Consider the following 16,787-nt stretch of genomic DNA (forward strand, 5'->3'; position numbering starts at 1 on the left):
AACTCGAAGTTTTGCCAAAGAAAACCCTAAGGCAGGAGATATCAACTATGGAATGATAGCTCATGGGACTGACAAGAGTAGAAACATGGTTATCCATGATGTCATCCCCCGCTGATGCTATTGTCACCGTGTTGAGTTAAGGATGCATTTCTTCAAAATGGATTTGATGGAAGAAGGCTGATGGAGCACCTATTAGTAAGATGAAGTTTTAACCTTAGCCGGTGTATCGCCAGGATCTGGAGTAGTACATCAAGAAGTTTAAGGTGGAGCTCCATGAAGCCGTATTAGAGAAGGAAGCATTTCGTGAAGAACTCCGGAACCAAAAGCTAAAAGTAGCCAAGCTGGAGGAGCTACAACCTCGAGATACCGGAGATTTGTCAGGAACTGAAGGACAGTATGACCATGGTTCATGTGAAGGATGTTGAAACCAGAAGTTTGGAACGTAGATCCAGAATAATAAAGGACGTCATGAGAGACTTCACGTCAACAGAGATGATCTGGCAAAAGAACTTGAGAAGGACAAGCATGATCGGAAGAAGCCCATCGGAGAACAAAACTGGAAGAGTTTGGCGACGTTAAAGATTTATTGACCTTTAGAAGACCAAACCCCTGTTATATGCCTACACTAGATGCGATGTTTGTGAGCTGTCATTTGTTTGGTGTTTTTCCGACAGCCACAGAGAAAATATGTCTTTTCAAAACTTTTGTTTGTATTATGTGTATCCCTCTCTATCTCTCTTATCTCACCCCAAACCCATGGACCCAATAGAGGAAGAATGAAGATGAGCTTATATTTTCTGGACCGATGAGTCAATTGGAGACGGACCAATGGATTCAGAACATGGAGGATCACATGAAGAATAACCCTATAGTTGGAAAGGATATGATCCAGCATGCTCCTCGGTGCTTTGAAAGAGGTGCTGCTACTTGGTGGAGGATGAAACCATCAATGGATGGCAAGGAGTAACCACTTGGAAAGATTTTAAGTTGACTTTGCTAAAGTCTCAGTTCGTGTCCCGGAAATTGAAGCCTTCTGGAAAGTATATGAAGAAACCTTGTGCATGCAAGATTTGTGGAGAAATAGGACACACCCATAAAGAACACAAGGATGAATGCCCAAATTGTGAAGGAAGTCACCCAGTTGAAGAATGCCCAACTAGGCAGATTACTTGTTTCTTGTGTGAAGGGACTACCCACTATCCTGCTCAGTGTCACATTTACCCCATGGTACAACAAACCATCCAGCAGAAGAAAGAAGAAATGAAAGGAGCCCTCATGGAAATTTTAGAAGAAGCTGTGATGGAGGACACACCTAAAGAAGACCCGAGTAAACCCTACACTAAGACTTGCTATTCGTGTGGAGAAGAAGGACACATCTCCCAAAATTGTTTGAATGGGGATCTAGTAGAATTCCAGACAGAGGAAGTAGAATATGACCCACAGGAAATAGAAACCCTAATTGGAATGGAGAAGTCCAGAAAGAGAAGCAGAGTAGATTCCAGGAAGGATCTGAGTCATATCACATGTTATAGGTGCAAGGAGTCAAGGCACTACCTCAACAATTTCCCAAAAAGGAAACCTCGATACTTGTCAGAAGTAATATGTTTTAGTTGTAATGGAGCAGGGCACTTTGCCAGAGAATGCCCCAAGGAGAAGGAAACTTGTGCTAGATAGTTGAGTTTGCAACAAAAGAAATGGAGTAGTAGAAGTGAGAACCTTTTTCTTTTATATTGAGGTGTTGAGTTGAGACATGTAATGGAAAGGCGAGAGATTGTAATCAATTGAGAGTAAATAAAGTTAGCATCATTGGTACTGATATGGATTTTATGAGTTGTTACTCTATGAAGAAGAATTTTGGCCATTCTAAGGATAAGAGAAATATGGTCTATGGAAGATTTATGCATTTTAAGGGTGGTAGTACCCTGTAAGAACCCTTGACCCCTGGAAAAGATAAGGATACTCCACTGAGTGGATTTCGGACAAAATGAATACGAGTTTTTTCTCGATATGTGTGATGCCCCAAGAGTATGTGGGATGAAGTGGAGGCCGTCAGTTGTTTGGACCAAATGTGATCAAGGAGTCAGAAGAGAATGTTAAGTTGATTCGAGATAGACTGAAGGTAGCTCAGTCCAGGCAGAAGAGTTATGCAGACTTAAAACGCAAGGAGGTAGTCTATGAAATTGGAGACAGAGCATGTCTTCGTGTGACCCCTCTGCGAGGAGTTAAAATGATTTGGAGTTAAGGGACAGTTAGCCCCGAGATTTGTAGGACCATACTGAGTTTTGGAGCATATGGGAGAAGTGGCCAACAAGTTGGAGTCACCCGAAGGACTGTCAGGAGTTCATGATGTGTTTCACGTTTCCCAATTGAAGAAGTGCCATGCAGAGATGGCCAATATTCCCCTGTAAGGACGCTTGACCCTGGAAAAGATAATGATGTTCCACGAAGTGGAATATGGACTTCATAAGTATAAGTTTTTATCTCGGTATGAGGGATATCCCACGAGGATGAAGAGATAAATTACTATTGGATATAAAGGAGGTATGATGTCGGAAATATGGATCAATGGAAACTCCATGATGAGTCTGAGTAATCATGTCTTAGTTTGGTACCAACAGAAGGAAGGAAGACAGTACAACTGGATGGATTTTAGTATACTGGGAAGTTGGAAGTTGGAATAATGATCAGTTGCCCGATGATAAGTTCAAGGACTACAAGTGATGAGATGGGCCATAACCCACATGCCCTAGGACCTGCCAAGAAGCAAGCACATTCTTGCTGAAGGAAAAACCCTGGAAGAAGTTACGATTTTATCGATAGAAGATCTTATAGGAGTAACGCAAAACCTGAGAGTTGTGAAGAAACGATAGATGTTTGTCTGGCTTGCAGAATCTATGGATATATCCGAACTTCCTTCATCGACAAGAGAAATTCTGCAATGCTTGTGAGGATGACCGAGTGTTAGAATGCGAGATTCGCTAAACCGTAAGTAATGATTTGGGTGCGGGATGGATTGATCACCATACCGACTTACTCTTATTGTTCGCCTTGCTATATGGGATGGTAAATCTGAGTGACTTGCCTATAGTAGAGAGACGACAATATTGAACCTTGTTAAACCTTAGAATGGTATAAGAATTTTTCCCTGGTACACGACAGCTTTTTGCCAACCGTAGGTTATACGGTGAGGATCAACCCAGACCCATTTCCTGCAGGAGAAACCATAAATTGTTGACCACCATGAGATATCGATAGTTGATTAGTATTGGTGCCAGACCCATCAGGTAAGAAGACCCAGTCTCGGAATAACCTTACCAGGATGAAAGTACAGAAGAATTGAGGAAAAGGTTATGCTGCTGCCAGAAGAGCCAGAGAAGGAATTATCCTTACGATTTGAGAAGACCGGCCCTGTCAAGAATAAGGATGGAGTATATGAGTATTGATGGGACCGTAACGATGTTTCTAAGGGTGGTAGCACCCCAGACCCGGTTATGATTAATGGATTTTGAGGAGACCCCCGAACCTAACCTATTTCTTTCTAGCCTCTCCGAATCTCAAGGACGAGATTCCTTTTAAGGGTGGTAGGTTTGTAACATCCCAAAATTCTAAATTTTGGAATGTTATAATAAATAAATAGATTGATTATTTGATTGTTGTGTGATTGATTGAGTGAAATTCGAAACTCTTTGAAAATTAGATGAGAGGGAATAAAAGGACTTTCCCAAACTTTCCATTTTGCATTTTGATCTCTGTGGATTCAAATTCTTTTCATCACAAAACCCTGGAGAGAAGATGACATGACTTCTTCCATTTAATTAAATGCAAAGGGGTGTTGAAAATATTTGAATTTCATTTGGAAATATTTCAATTCATAAACTTCATGCAACTCAATGATTTTCATGAGAGAAGATAAAATGACTTCTTCAAATTATATGAAATATGAGTTGGGAGTTTCAAAGAATTAAATTCAAAGTTCTTTTGAATTTATTTTCAATTTGGAGTTATTTGGGTTTTAATCAAATTATTTTTCTCCAAAAATAAAATATATAGAAATTAGGGCAAAATGATTCCCTACATCAGAAAATTGGAGAAAAATAAATTTGAATTAATTTTGGTATTTTTAAAATGATTTTGTTGGATTTTATTAGACCAGTAGCACTCTTTGAATTATCTGAGTTTGTGTGGATTTTATTTGGCATAATAAAAATGTCCATGTTGTAGGAAATCTTTTTCTGCAAATTTTGGTATATTATATGCCTATATAAAATTTTTATTTATATTTGTTTTTTTATTTTTTATCTATTTTGTTTGTCTGAATTTTTTTTTAAATCTCTCTCGCGCCGACCGACTGGGCCACGGCCCAGCCAGCCAGCCGGCCCAAATCGGGCGCCGCCTTCGCCCGAGACCGGGCGCTGCACACGCCGCCACCGCCCGTGTCCGGCGCGGACACCGCCGCCGTTGCCCCTCGCGCAAGCTCTGCGCCGCCTCCTCCTACATATAAATCCAGAGCCCCGACCCCGTCTCTCCTCTCGCTCCGCCGCCGCCGCCCTCGCATCTCGCCGCCGCACTTTACTGCCGCCAAGCGCCGCATCCGGCGCCGTCGCCTCGCCTACGCCGCTAGCGCCGTCGCCGCTGAGCCCGCCGTCGCCGGAGCTGCTGCCCACAGTCGCCGAAGATCGCCGGAACCGCCTGCCGCCCGATCTGCCGGTTTCTTCTGGTCCGATATAAAACCATCCCCGGTTCGCCGGTTTTCCTTTAGGTTTAGGTTTTCTTCGGTTTTGTTTAAAAACTGTTTTTTTGTTTTAGTTAAGTAATGAACGTTTTCTGTTTAGGAAGTTTTAGTGAACATATTCGTTCTATAGATTTGTTTAGCAAACGTTCGTTCGATAGATTTTTCCTTTTTTTATTAATTTCGGCCAGGGACCTATATGTGAGGATTTTCTTTACAGATTAGTCCATGTTCATCAATCGATCACTACTTTTTACCCGTTTATCCAAATCCAACGAAACCAACGCCCACGTCTTCGTTACGATCTCCTCTATCCAGTAAAGCAACTTAAACATGTTTTTGATAAGCTTAAAATTTGAATTAGACCAGATTTGAATTCAAACTTCGTTTGATCATAACTTGAGTTTCGTAGCTCCGTTTGAGTTGATTCTTTTTGCAAATCGAAGCTCTTGGCCTAAACTTTCTGATAAGGCCTTCACATAATTTTGGTACTGTTAGAAATTGTTTTATGTTGCAAGAGTTATTTGCTTGGTTTTAACATTTTCCGAGTTGTCTTCTTTGTTCTCTCCGATCTTTGAGTGATTGCTTATGTGTGATTACTATTGCTTGCTTACGATAGATTGACCGGAGTGTGACGAGTAGATCTATCAAGCGTTTTGAGTGCGAATCATCTTCATCATTGCAGGCAAGTTCACACTTTGATCATATCCCTTCCATACCCAGTTTTATGCATTAGTTTCACCCTCAAACATTGCATGAGTAGGTTTGATAACAAGTGGGTATTGGGAAGTAGTTGATGAGGTAGGAACCTATTGCCCTGCACTCAAACCTTGGGAGTTACTATTACGTTATGCTTATATTGCCATGCTATGCTCGTAAACGTGGATTGGCTTTGAGAGTATTCATGACAGATGTGAGATTGTTAATTAATGGTTTACTTAAGGTGGCAACTTAAACACACATCTGGGTGGATTGAGGTACATGGGTATTCCAGGATTGCCTGTCTAGGCACCTGGGTAGACCAGGATTGCCTGTTTTTTATGGACCGCCACCCAGGCTCAAAGGGATCATGAGATTTTTCATACTAGAAACTTCCGTGTGCAGCCACAAGCTATTATGGGCTCTAGCATAGTTGATTAAGTCGTGCGACCTCTTATAGGGTAGACTAGCAGATGTAGGGGAAAGTAGGTGTAACGGTCTATCCATCGTAAGGTGCTAGCACTTCTGAAAGACTATGTCTTGGTCATCCGTTTCTCAAACACCGTGTAGTGCGAGAAACCAAACGGAGGCGATTGAGTCTTGTGGGGAAAAGTGCGCAAACCTCTGCAGAGTGTATAAACTAACCCGGTTATGGACATCTTGAGTATCTAGTACCTGGATTATCATGTGAATCTCATCACATTACTTTAAATGAATATTGCTGGGTTTTAATGATGATATTTAATTGGGATTGAGAATGCTGTCAACCATTCCCAATGTTTAACAACCACCATGATAGTTAAATAAAATTTATTCCTTTGCGGTAGGGAAAAATTGGCTTTTCGCAAAAACCTTATAACCATAGAGCTTTTCCACCAGCGAAATATGCATGTAGTGATAGTCTTTATTCATCATTCTCTATGGTGTGAATTTGCCAGTACATTCAATGTACTGACCCTTTGTGGCTGCAACGTCTCATGTTGCAGGATTATCTTACGACGAGTAAGTGATACGTTAGGGTTACGATTTCTACACTCAACTTTGCCGTTGGTGTTGATGGGAATCCACAACCTTGTTACTTCCGCTATTTTGGATTGAGGTAATAGTATTTTACATTACTTATGCATGTGATTTACCTCTGTTATAAATCCTCGAGTACTGTGTGTGTCAGCATACCGATCCAGGGATGACACTTAAGCACAGAGACTTGATCCATTCGGGTTGGGTCGCTACAATATAAATGCATATAAAACATCCAAGGTTGATAATATAATAGCATGGAACAATCAAAAATTATAGATACGTTGGAGACATATCACTTATCAAGTTAAAACATTTTTCACATAAGCATCATAGCCCCAAACTTTAACAAACGACAGCTTAGGTTTCTTGCTAAAACACAGTTCGTATGGTGTCGTCTCAACGGATTTAGATGGTGCCCTATTTAACGTGACTGCAGCTGTCTCTAATGCATAACCCCAAAACAATAGTGATAAATCGGTAAGAGACATCATAGATTGCACCATATCTAATAAAGTACGGTTATGACGTTCGGACACACCATTACGCTGTGGTGTTCCAGGTGGCGTGAGTTGTGAAACTATTCCGCATTGTTTCAAATGAAGACCAAACTCGTAACTCAAATATTCTCCTCCATGATCAGATCGCAGAAACTTTATTTTCTTGTTATGATGATTTTCCACTTCACTCTGAAATTCTTTAAACTTTTCAAATGTTTCAGACTTATGTTTCATCAAGTAGATATACCCATATCTTCTCAAATCATCTATGAAGATCAGAAAATAACGATATCCGCCGCGATTCTCAACACTCATCGGATTGCATACATCAGTATGTATTATTTCCAATAAGTCAGTTGCTTGCTCCATTGTTCCGGAGAACGGAGTTTTAGTCATGTTGCCCACGAGGCATGGTTCGCAAGCATCAAATGATTCATAATCAAGTGATTCCAAAAGCCCATCAGCATGGAGTTTCTTCATGCGCTTTACACTAATATGACCTAAACGGCAGTGCCACATATAAGTTGCACTATCATTATTAACTTTGCATCTTTTGGCTTCAATATTATGAATATGTGTATTACTACGATCGAGATACAATAAACCATTCACCTTGGGTGTATGACCTCAGAAGGTTTTATTCATGTAAACGGAATAACAATTATCCTTAACTTAATATAAATGAGTAACCGTTTTGCAATAAACATGATCCAATCATATTATGCTTTACGCAAACACCAAATAACATTTATTTTAGGTTGAACACTAATCCCGAAGGTAAAGGGAGTGTGCAATGGTGATCTTATCAACCTTGGAATCACTTCCAACTCACATCATCACCTCACCCTTAACTAGTCTCTGTTTATTTTGCAACTCCCGTTTCGAGTTACTACTCTCAGTAACTAAACCAGTATCAAATACCGAGGTCTTGTTATAAACACTAGTAAAGTACACATCAATAACATGTATAACAAATATATACTTTTGTTCACTTTGCCATCCTTCTTATCCGCCAAGTATCTAGGGCAGTTCCACTTCCAGTGACCATTTCCTTTGCAGTAGAAGCACTTAGTTCCAGGCTTGGGTCTAGCTTTGAGCTTCTTCATGGGAGTGGCAACTTTCTTGCCTTTCTTCTTTCAAGTTCTTCTTTCTTTCCCTTTGCCCTTTTCTTGAAACTAGTGGTCTTGTTAACCATCAACACTTGATGCTATTTCTTGATTTCTACCTTCACTGATTTCAGCGTCGCAAAGAGCTTGGGAATTACTTTCGTCATCCCTTGCATATTATAGTTCATCACTAAGTTCTAGTAACTTGGTGATAGTGACTAGAGAACTTTGTCAATTACTATCTTATCTGGAAGATTAACTCCCACTTGATTCAAGCAATTGTAGTACCCAGACAATCTGAGCACATGCTCACTGGTTGAGCTATTCTCCACCACCTTGTAGGCAAAGTATTGTCAGAGGTCTCATACCTCTTGACACGGGCATGAGTATGAAATACCAATTTCAACTCTTAGAACATCTTATATGTTTCGTGGCGTTCAAAATATTCTGAAGTCCCGGTTCTAAGCCGTAAAGCATGGTGCACTAAACAGTTAAGTAGTCATCATACCGAGCTTTGTCAAACGTTCACAACGTGTGCATCTGCTCCTGCAATAGGTCTGTCACCTAGCGGTGCATCAAGGACATAATTCTTCTATGTAGCAATGAGGATAATCCTCAGAACACGGACCCAGTCCGCATCATTGCTACTATCATCTTTCAACTTATTTTTCTCTAGGAACATATCAAGAATAAAATAGGGGAGCTATACACGAGCTATTGATCTACAACATGGATATCCAAATATTATCAGGACTAAGTTCATGATAAATTAAAGTTCAATTAATCATATTACTTAAGAACTCCCACTTAGATAGACATCCCTATAGTCATCTAAATGATCACGTGATCCAAATCAACTAAACAATGTCTGATCATCATGTGAGATGGAGCAGTTTTCAATGGTGAACAACACTATGTTTATCATATCTACTATATGATTCACGCTCGACCTTTCGGTCTCCAGTGTTTCGAGGCCATATCTGCATATGCTAGGCTCGTCAAGTTTAACCCGAGTATTCCGCGTGTGCAAAACTGGCTTGCACCCGTTGTATGTGAATGTAGAGCTTATCACACCCGATCATCACGTGGTGTCTCGGCACGACGAACTGTCGCAACAGTGCATACTCAGGGAGAACACTTATACCTGGAAATTCAGTGTGAGATCATCTTATAATGCTACCGCCGAACTAAGCAAAATAAGATGCATAAAGGATAAACATCACATGCAATCAATATAAGTGATATGATATGGCCATCACCATCTTGTGCCTTTGATCTCCATCTCCAAAGCACCGTCATGATCACCATCGTCACCGGCTTGACACCTTGATCTCCATCGACGCATCATTGTCATCTCGCCAACTATTGCTTCTACGACTATTGCTACCGCTTAGTGATAAAGTAAAGTAATTACATGGCGATTGCATTTCATATAATAAAGCGACAACCATATGGCTCCTGCCAGTTGCCGATAAATCTATTACAAAACATGACCATCTCATACAATAAAATTTAGCATCATGTCTTGACCATATCACATCACAACATGCCCCGCAAAAACAAGTTAGACGTCCTCTACTTTGTTGTTGCAAGTTTTACGTGGCTGCTATGGGCTGAGCAAGAACCGTTCTTACTTATGCATCAAAAACCACAACGTGGTATAGTGATTGCTTTTTGATCTTCAGAAAGAACCATGTTCATTGAATCCGATTCAACTAAAGTTGGATAAACAGACACCCACTAGCCACCTGTGTGTGAAGCACGTCGGTAGAACCAGTCTCGCGTAAGCGTACGCATAATGTCGGTCTGAGCCGCTTCATCCAACAATACCGCCGAATCAAGAATCAACTAGTGACAGCAAGCAATATGTATATACCCACGCCCACAACTCCTTTGTGTTATACTCGTGCATATAACATCTACGCATAGACCTGACTCGGATGCCACTGTTGGGGAAGGCAGTAATTTCAAAAAAAATCATACGCACATGCAAGATCATGGTGATGCATAGCAACGAGAGGGGAGAGTATCGTCTACGTACCCTCGTAGACCGCAAGCGGAAGCGTTATGACAACGTAGTTGATGTAGTCATACGTCTTCATGATCGACCGATCTAGTACCGAAGATACGTCACCTCCATGATCTGCACACATTCGGCTCGATGACGTCTCGCGAACTCACGATCCAGTAGAGCTTCAAGGGAGAACTTCGTCAACACGACGGCGTGATGACAGTGATGATGTTGCTACCGGAACAGGGCTTCGCCTAAGAACCACTACGATATTACCAAGGTGGATTATGGTGGAGGGGGGCACCGCACACGGCTAAAGATCAATGATCAACTTGTGTCTATGGGGTTCCCCCTCCCTCGTATATAAAGGAGTGGAGGAGGGGGAGGGGGTCGGCCTCCTAGGCGCGCCCCAAGGGGAGTCCTAGTCCCACTGGGAGTAGGATTCCCCCCTTGCCTTGTTGGATTTAGGAGAGAAGGAAGGAGGAGGGAGGAGGAAGGAAAGGGGGGCCGGCCCCCTCCCAATTCGGATTGGGCTTGGGGTGCGCCCCCTCCTTTGCCCCTTTCCCCTCTCTCCCACTAAGGACCAATAGGCCCATATACCTCCCGGGGGGTTCCGGTAACCTCCTGGTGCTCCGGTATTCTCCCGTTTTCATCCGGAACCATTCCGATGTCCGAACATAGGCTTCCAATATATCGATCTTTACGTCTCAACCATTTCGAGACTCCTCGTTATGTCCGTGATCAAATCCGGGACTCCGAACTAACTTCAGTATATCAAAACACATAAACTCGTAATACTGATTGTCACCAAACATTAAGCGTGCGGACCCTATGGGTTGGAGAACTATGTAGACATGACCGATACATGTCTCCGGTCAATAACCATTAGCGGAACCTGGATGCTCATATTGGTTCCTACATATTCTATGAAGATATTTATCGGTCAAACCGCATAACGATATATGTTGTTCCCTTTGTCATCGGTATGTTACTTGCCTGATATTCGATCGTCGGTATCTCAAAACCTAGTTCAATCTTGTTACCGGCAAGTCTCTTTACTCGTTCTGTAATGCTACATCCGTAACTAACTCATTAGCTACATTGCTTGCAAGGATTATTGTGATGTACATTACCGAGAGGGCCCAGAGATACCTCTCTGACAATCGGAGTGACAAATCCTAATCTTGATCCATGCCAACTCAACAAACACCATCGGAGACACCTATAGAGCACCTTTATAATCACCCAGTTATGTTGTGACGTTTGGTAGCACACAAAGTGTTCCTCCGGTATTCGGGAGTTGCATGATCTCATAGTCATAGGAACATGTATTGTTATGGTGAAAGCAATAGTAACAAACTAAACGATCATCATGCTAAGCTAACGGATGGGTCAAGTCAATCACATCATTCTCTGATGATGTGATCCTGTTAATCAAATGCCAACTCATGTCTGTGGTTAGGAAACATAACCATCATTGATTCAACGAGCTAGTCAAGTAGAGGCAAACTAGTGACACTCTGTTTGTCTATGTATTCACACATGTACTAAGTTTCCGGTTAATACAATTCAAGCATGAATAATAAACATTTATCATGATATAAGGAAATATAAATAACAACTTTATTATTGCCTCTAGGGCATATTTCCTTCAATTATCGTACCACTCTGGTGCAGATCTCACTCTGGTTGACCTACGAGGTTCGGTAGTAACTTGATCAGAAGTTTCATGATCATCATCATTAGCTTCCTCACTTAATGGTGTAGGAATCACTGGAACTGATTTCAGTGATGAACTACTTTCCAATAAGGGACCAGGTACAGTTACCTCATTAAGTTCTACTTTCCTCCCACTCACTTCTTTCAAGAGAAACTCCTTCTCTACAAAGGATCCATTCTTAGCAACGAATATCTTGCCTTCGAATCTGTGATAGAAGGTCTACCCAACAGTCTCCTTTGGGTATCCTATGAAGACACATTTCTCCGATTTGGGTTCAAGCTTATCAGGTTGAAGCTTTTTCACATAAGCATCGCAGCCCCAAACTTTAAGAAATGACAACTTGGCTTTCTTGCCAAACCACAATTCATAAGGTATCGTCTCAACGGATTTAGATGGTACCCTATTTAACGTGAATTCACCCGTCTCTGAAGCATAACCCCAAAATGATAGCTGTAAATCAGTAAGAGACATCATAGATCGCACCATATCTAGTAAAGTATGATTATGGCGTTCGGACACACCATTACGATGTGGTGTTCCGGGTGGCGTGAGTTGCGAAACTATTCCACATTGTTTCAAATGAAGATCAAACTCATAACTCAAATATTCTCCTCCATGATCAGATCTTAGAAACTTCATTTTCTTGTTACGATGATTTTCCACTTCACTCTGAAATTCTTTGAACTTTTCAAATGTTTCAGACTTATGTTTCATCAAGTAGATATACACATATCTTCTCAAATCATCTATGAAGGTGAGAAAATAATGATATCCGCCGCGAGCCTCAATGTTCATTGGACCACATACATCCGTATGTATGATTTCCAATAACTCTATTGCTCGCTCCATTGTTCTGGAGAACAGAGTTTTAGTCATCTTGCCCATGAGGCATGATTCGCAAGTACCAAGTGATTCATAATCAAGTGATTCCAGAAGTCCATCAGAATGGAATTTCTTCATGCGCTTTACAACAATATGACCAAACGGCAGTGCCACAAATAAGTTGCACTATCATTATCAACTCTGCATCTTTTGGCTTCAATACTATGAACATGTGTATCACTACTATCAAGATTTTAGTAAAAATAGACCACACATCAAGGGTGCATGACCATTGCTACCTCTTGAGCTTGTGTTAACCTCCCCGGCAACGGCACCAGAAATCCTTCTTGCTACCTCTTGAGCTTGCGTTGGTTTTCCCCGAAGAGGAAGGGATGATGCATCAGAGTGGCATAAGTATTTCCCTCAGTTTTGAGAACCAAGGTATCAATCCAGTAGGAGGCCACGCTCAAGTCCCTCGTACCTGCACAAAACGATAGTTACTCGCAACCAACGCGATTACGGGTTGTCAATCCCTTCACGGTCACTTACGAGAGTGAGATCTGATAGATATAATATTTTTGGTATAGAGATGCAAAGTAAAAAGTAAAGGCAAAGTAAAAAGCAAAACAAGATTAAAGTGATGGAGATTGATATGATGAGAATAGACCCGGGGGCCATAGGTTTCACTAGTGGCTTCTCTCAAGAGCATAAGTATTCTACGGTGGGTGAACAAATTACTGTTGAGCAATTGACAAAACTGAGCATAGTTATGAGAATATCTAGGCATGATCATGTATATAGGCATCACGTCCGTGACAAGTAGACCGAAACGATTCTGCATCTACTACTATTACTCCACTCATCGACCGCTATCCAGCATGCATCTAGAATATTAAGTTGAAAACAGAGTAACGCTTTAAGCAAGATGACATGATGTAGAGAGATAAATTCATGCAATATGAAATAAACCCCATCTTGTTATCCTCGATGGCAACGATGCAATACGTGCCTTGCTGCCCCTTCTGTCACTGGAAAGGACACCGCAAGATCGAACCCAAAGCTAAGCACTTCTCCCATGGCAAGAACTACCAATATAGTTGGCCAAATCAAACGGATAATTCGAGGAGACTTGCAAAGATAACTAATCATACATAAAAGAATTCAGAGAAGATTCAAATATTATTCATAGATAGACTTGATCATAAACCCACAATTCATCGGTCTCAACAAACACACCGCAAAAGGAAGATTACACCGAATAGATCTTCACAAGAGAGGGGGAGAACTTTGTATTGAGATCCAAAAAGAGAGAAGAAGCCATCTAGCTGCTAATTATGGACCCGAAGGTCTGAGGTAAACTACTCACACTTCATCGGAGAGGCTATGATGATGTAGAAGCCCTCCGTGATGACGGCCCTCTCCGGCGGAGCTCCAGAACAGGCCCCAAGATGGGATCTCATGGATACAGAAAGTTGCGGTGTTGGAATTAGGTTTTTGGCTCCTGTCCTGATCGTTTGGGGGTACGTAGGTATATATAGGAGGAAGGAGTACGTCGATGGAGCTCCGAGGGGCCCACGAGGCAGGGGGTGTGCCCTAGGGGGGCGCCCCCCACCCTCGTGACCGCCTCTCTGATGCCTTGGCATAGGGTCCAAGTCTCCTGGATCACGTTCGGTGAGAAAATCACGTTCCCGAAGGTTTCATTCCGTTTGGACTCCGTTTGATATTTCGTTTCTTCGAAACACTGAAATAGGCAAAAAAAACAACAATTCTGGGCTGGGCCTCCGGTTAATAGGTTAGTCCCAAAAATAATATAAAAGTGGAAAATAAAGCCCAATATAGTCAAAAATAGTAGATAATATAGCATGGAGCAATCAAAAATTATAGATACGTTGGAGACGTATCAACCATAAAAGATATTACTCATATAAATAGAACAACCATTATTCTATGATTTAAATGAATAACCGTCTCGCATTAAACAAGATCCAGATATAATATTCATGCTCAATGCTGGCACCAAATAACAATTATTTAGGTCTAAAACTAATCCCGAAGGTAGATGTAGAGGTAGCGTGCCGACGACGATCACATCGACTTTGGAACCATTTCCCACGTGCATCGTCACCTCGTCCTTAGCCAATCTTCGCTTAATCTATAGCCGTTGTTTTGAGTTGCAACTATTAGCAACTGAACCAGTATCAAATACCGAGGCACTACTGCGAGCATTAGTAAGGTACACATCAATAACATGTATATCAAATATACCTTTCACTTTGCCATCCTTCTTCTCCGCCAAACACTTGAAGCAGTTCCGCTTCCACTAACCAGTCCCTTTGCAGTAGAAGCACTCAGTCTCAGGCTAATGTCCAGACTTGTGTTTCTTCACTTGAGCAGCAACTGGCTTGCTGTTCTTCTTGAAGTTCCCCTTCTTCCCTTTACCCTTTTTCTTGAAACTGGTGGTCATGTTGACCATCAACACTTGATGCTCCTTCTTGATTTCTACCTTCGCGGTGTTTAGCATTGTGAAGAACTCAAGAATCGTCTTATCCATCCCTTGCATATTATAGTTCATCACGAAGCTCTTGTGGCTTGGTGGCAGTGATTGAAGAACTCTATCAATGACACTATCATCAGGAAGATTAACTCCCAGCTGAGTCAAGTGGTTGTGGTACCCAGACATTTTGAGTATATGTTCACTGACAGAACTATTCTCCTCCATTTTGCAGCTGTAGAACTTATTGAAGACTTCATATCTCTCAATCTGGGCATTTGCTTGAAATATTAACTTCAACTCCTGGAACATCTCATATGCTCCATGATGTTCAAAACGTCTTTGAAGTCTCGGTTTAAGCCGTAAAGCATGGCACACTGAATTATTGAGTAGTCATCAGCTCTGCTCTGCCAGGTGTTCACAACATCTGGTGTTGCTCCTGCAGCAGGTTTATCACCTAGTGGTGCTTCTAGGATGTAATTCTTCTGTGCGGCAATGAGGATAATCCTCAAGTTACGGACCCAGTCCGTGTAGTTGCTACCATCATCTTTCAACTTAGCTTTCTCTAGGAACGCATTAAAATTCAATGGAACAATAACACGGGCCATCTATCTACAACAACATAGACATGCAAAATACTATCAGGTACTAAGTTCATGATAAATTAAAGTTCAATTAATCAAATTACTTAAGAACTCCCACTTAGATAGACATCTCTCTAATCATCTAAGTGATCACGTGATCCATATCAAGTAAACCATGTCCGGTCATCACATGAGATGGAGTAGTTTTCAATGGTGAACATCACTATGTTTATCATATCTACTATATGATTCACGCTCGACCTTTCGGTCTCAGTGTTCCGAGGCCATATCTGCATATGCTAGGCTCGTCAAGTTTAACCCGAGTATTTCGCGTGTGCAAAACTGGCTTGCACCCGTTGTATGTGAACGTAGAGCTTATCACACCCGATCATCACGTGTTGCCTCGGCACGATGAACTGTCGCAACAGTGCATACTCAGGGAGAACACTTATACCTGGAAATTCAGTGTGAGATCATCTTATAATGCTACCGCCGAACTAAGCAAAATAAGATGCATAAAGGATAAACATCACATGCAATCAATATAAGTGTGTAGTGACCGGACCTCAAACGGTCTGATCTCTGTGCTCCGGTGTCATCCCTGGATCAGTAATGCTGACACCACACAGTACTCGGAGGATTTATAGCAGAGTAGCAATCACACACTTATTACATCGAGTGTCTCAAAAGAGAACTTATTACAATAAATATGGCTTAAGGCCATCTAAAAACGATAACATCGGAAGGCTTGGAAGATAAGTGAGTCCATCAACTCCAACGGCATCACTGAGTATAGAACTACGACCTAAAAACTCCTTAATCATCGTCTGAAAAGTCTGCAACATTAACGTTGCAGCCCGAAAACAGGTCAGCACATGGAATATGCTGGCAAGGTAACACATAGAGAATAATGGAATGAAACAGCTATACTATATGCATATTTGGCTGGTGGAAAGCTCTATGGTTACTGTTTTGCGAAAAGCCAATTTTTCCCTACTACAAAGGAATAAATTTAATTACTATCATGGTAGTTGTTAAACATTGAGAATGGTTGACAGCATTCTCATTCCCAATTAAACATCATCGTTAAACATAACCCCACAAA

This window comes from Triticum aestivum, chromosome 3A (assembly GCF_018294505.1).
Source record: "Triticum aestivum cultivar Chinese Spring chromosome 3A, IWGSC CS RefSeq v2.1, whole genome shotgun sequence".
NCBI classification, from domain to species: Eukaryota; Viridiplantae; Streptophyta; class Magnoliopsida; order Poales; family Poaceae; genus Triticum; species Triticum aestivum.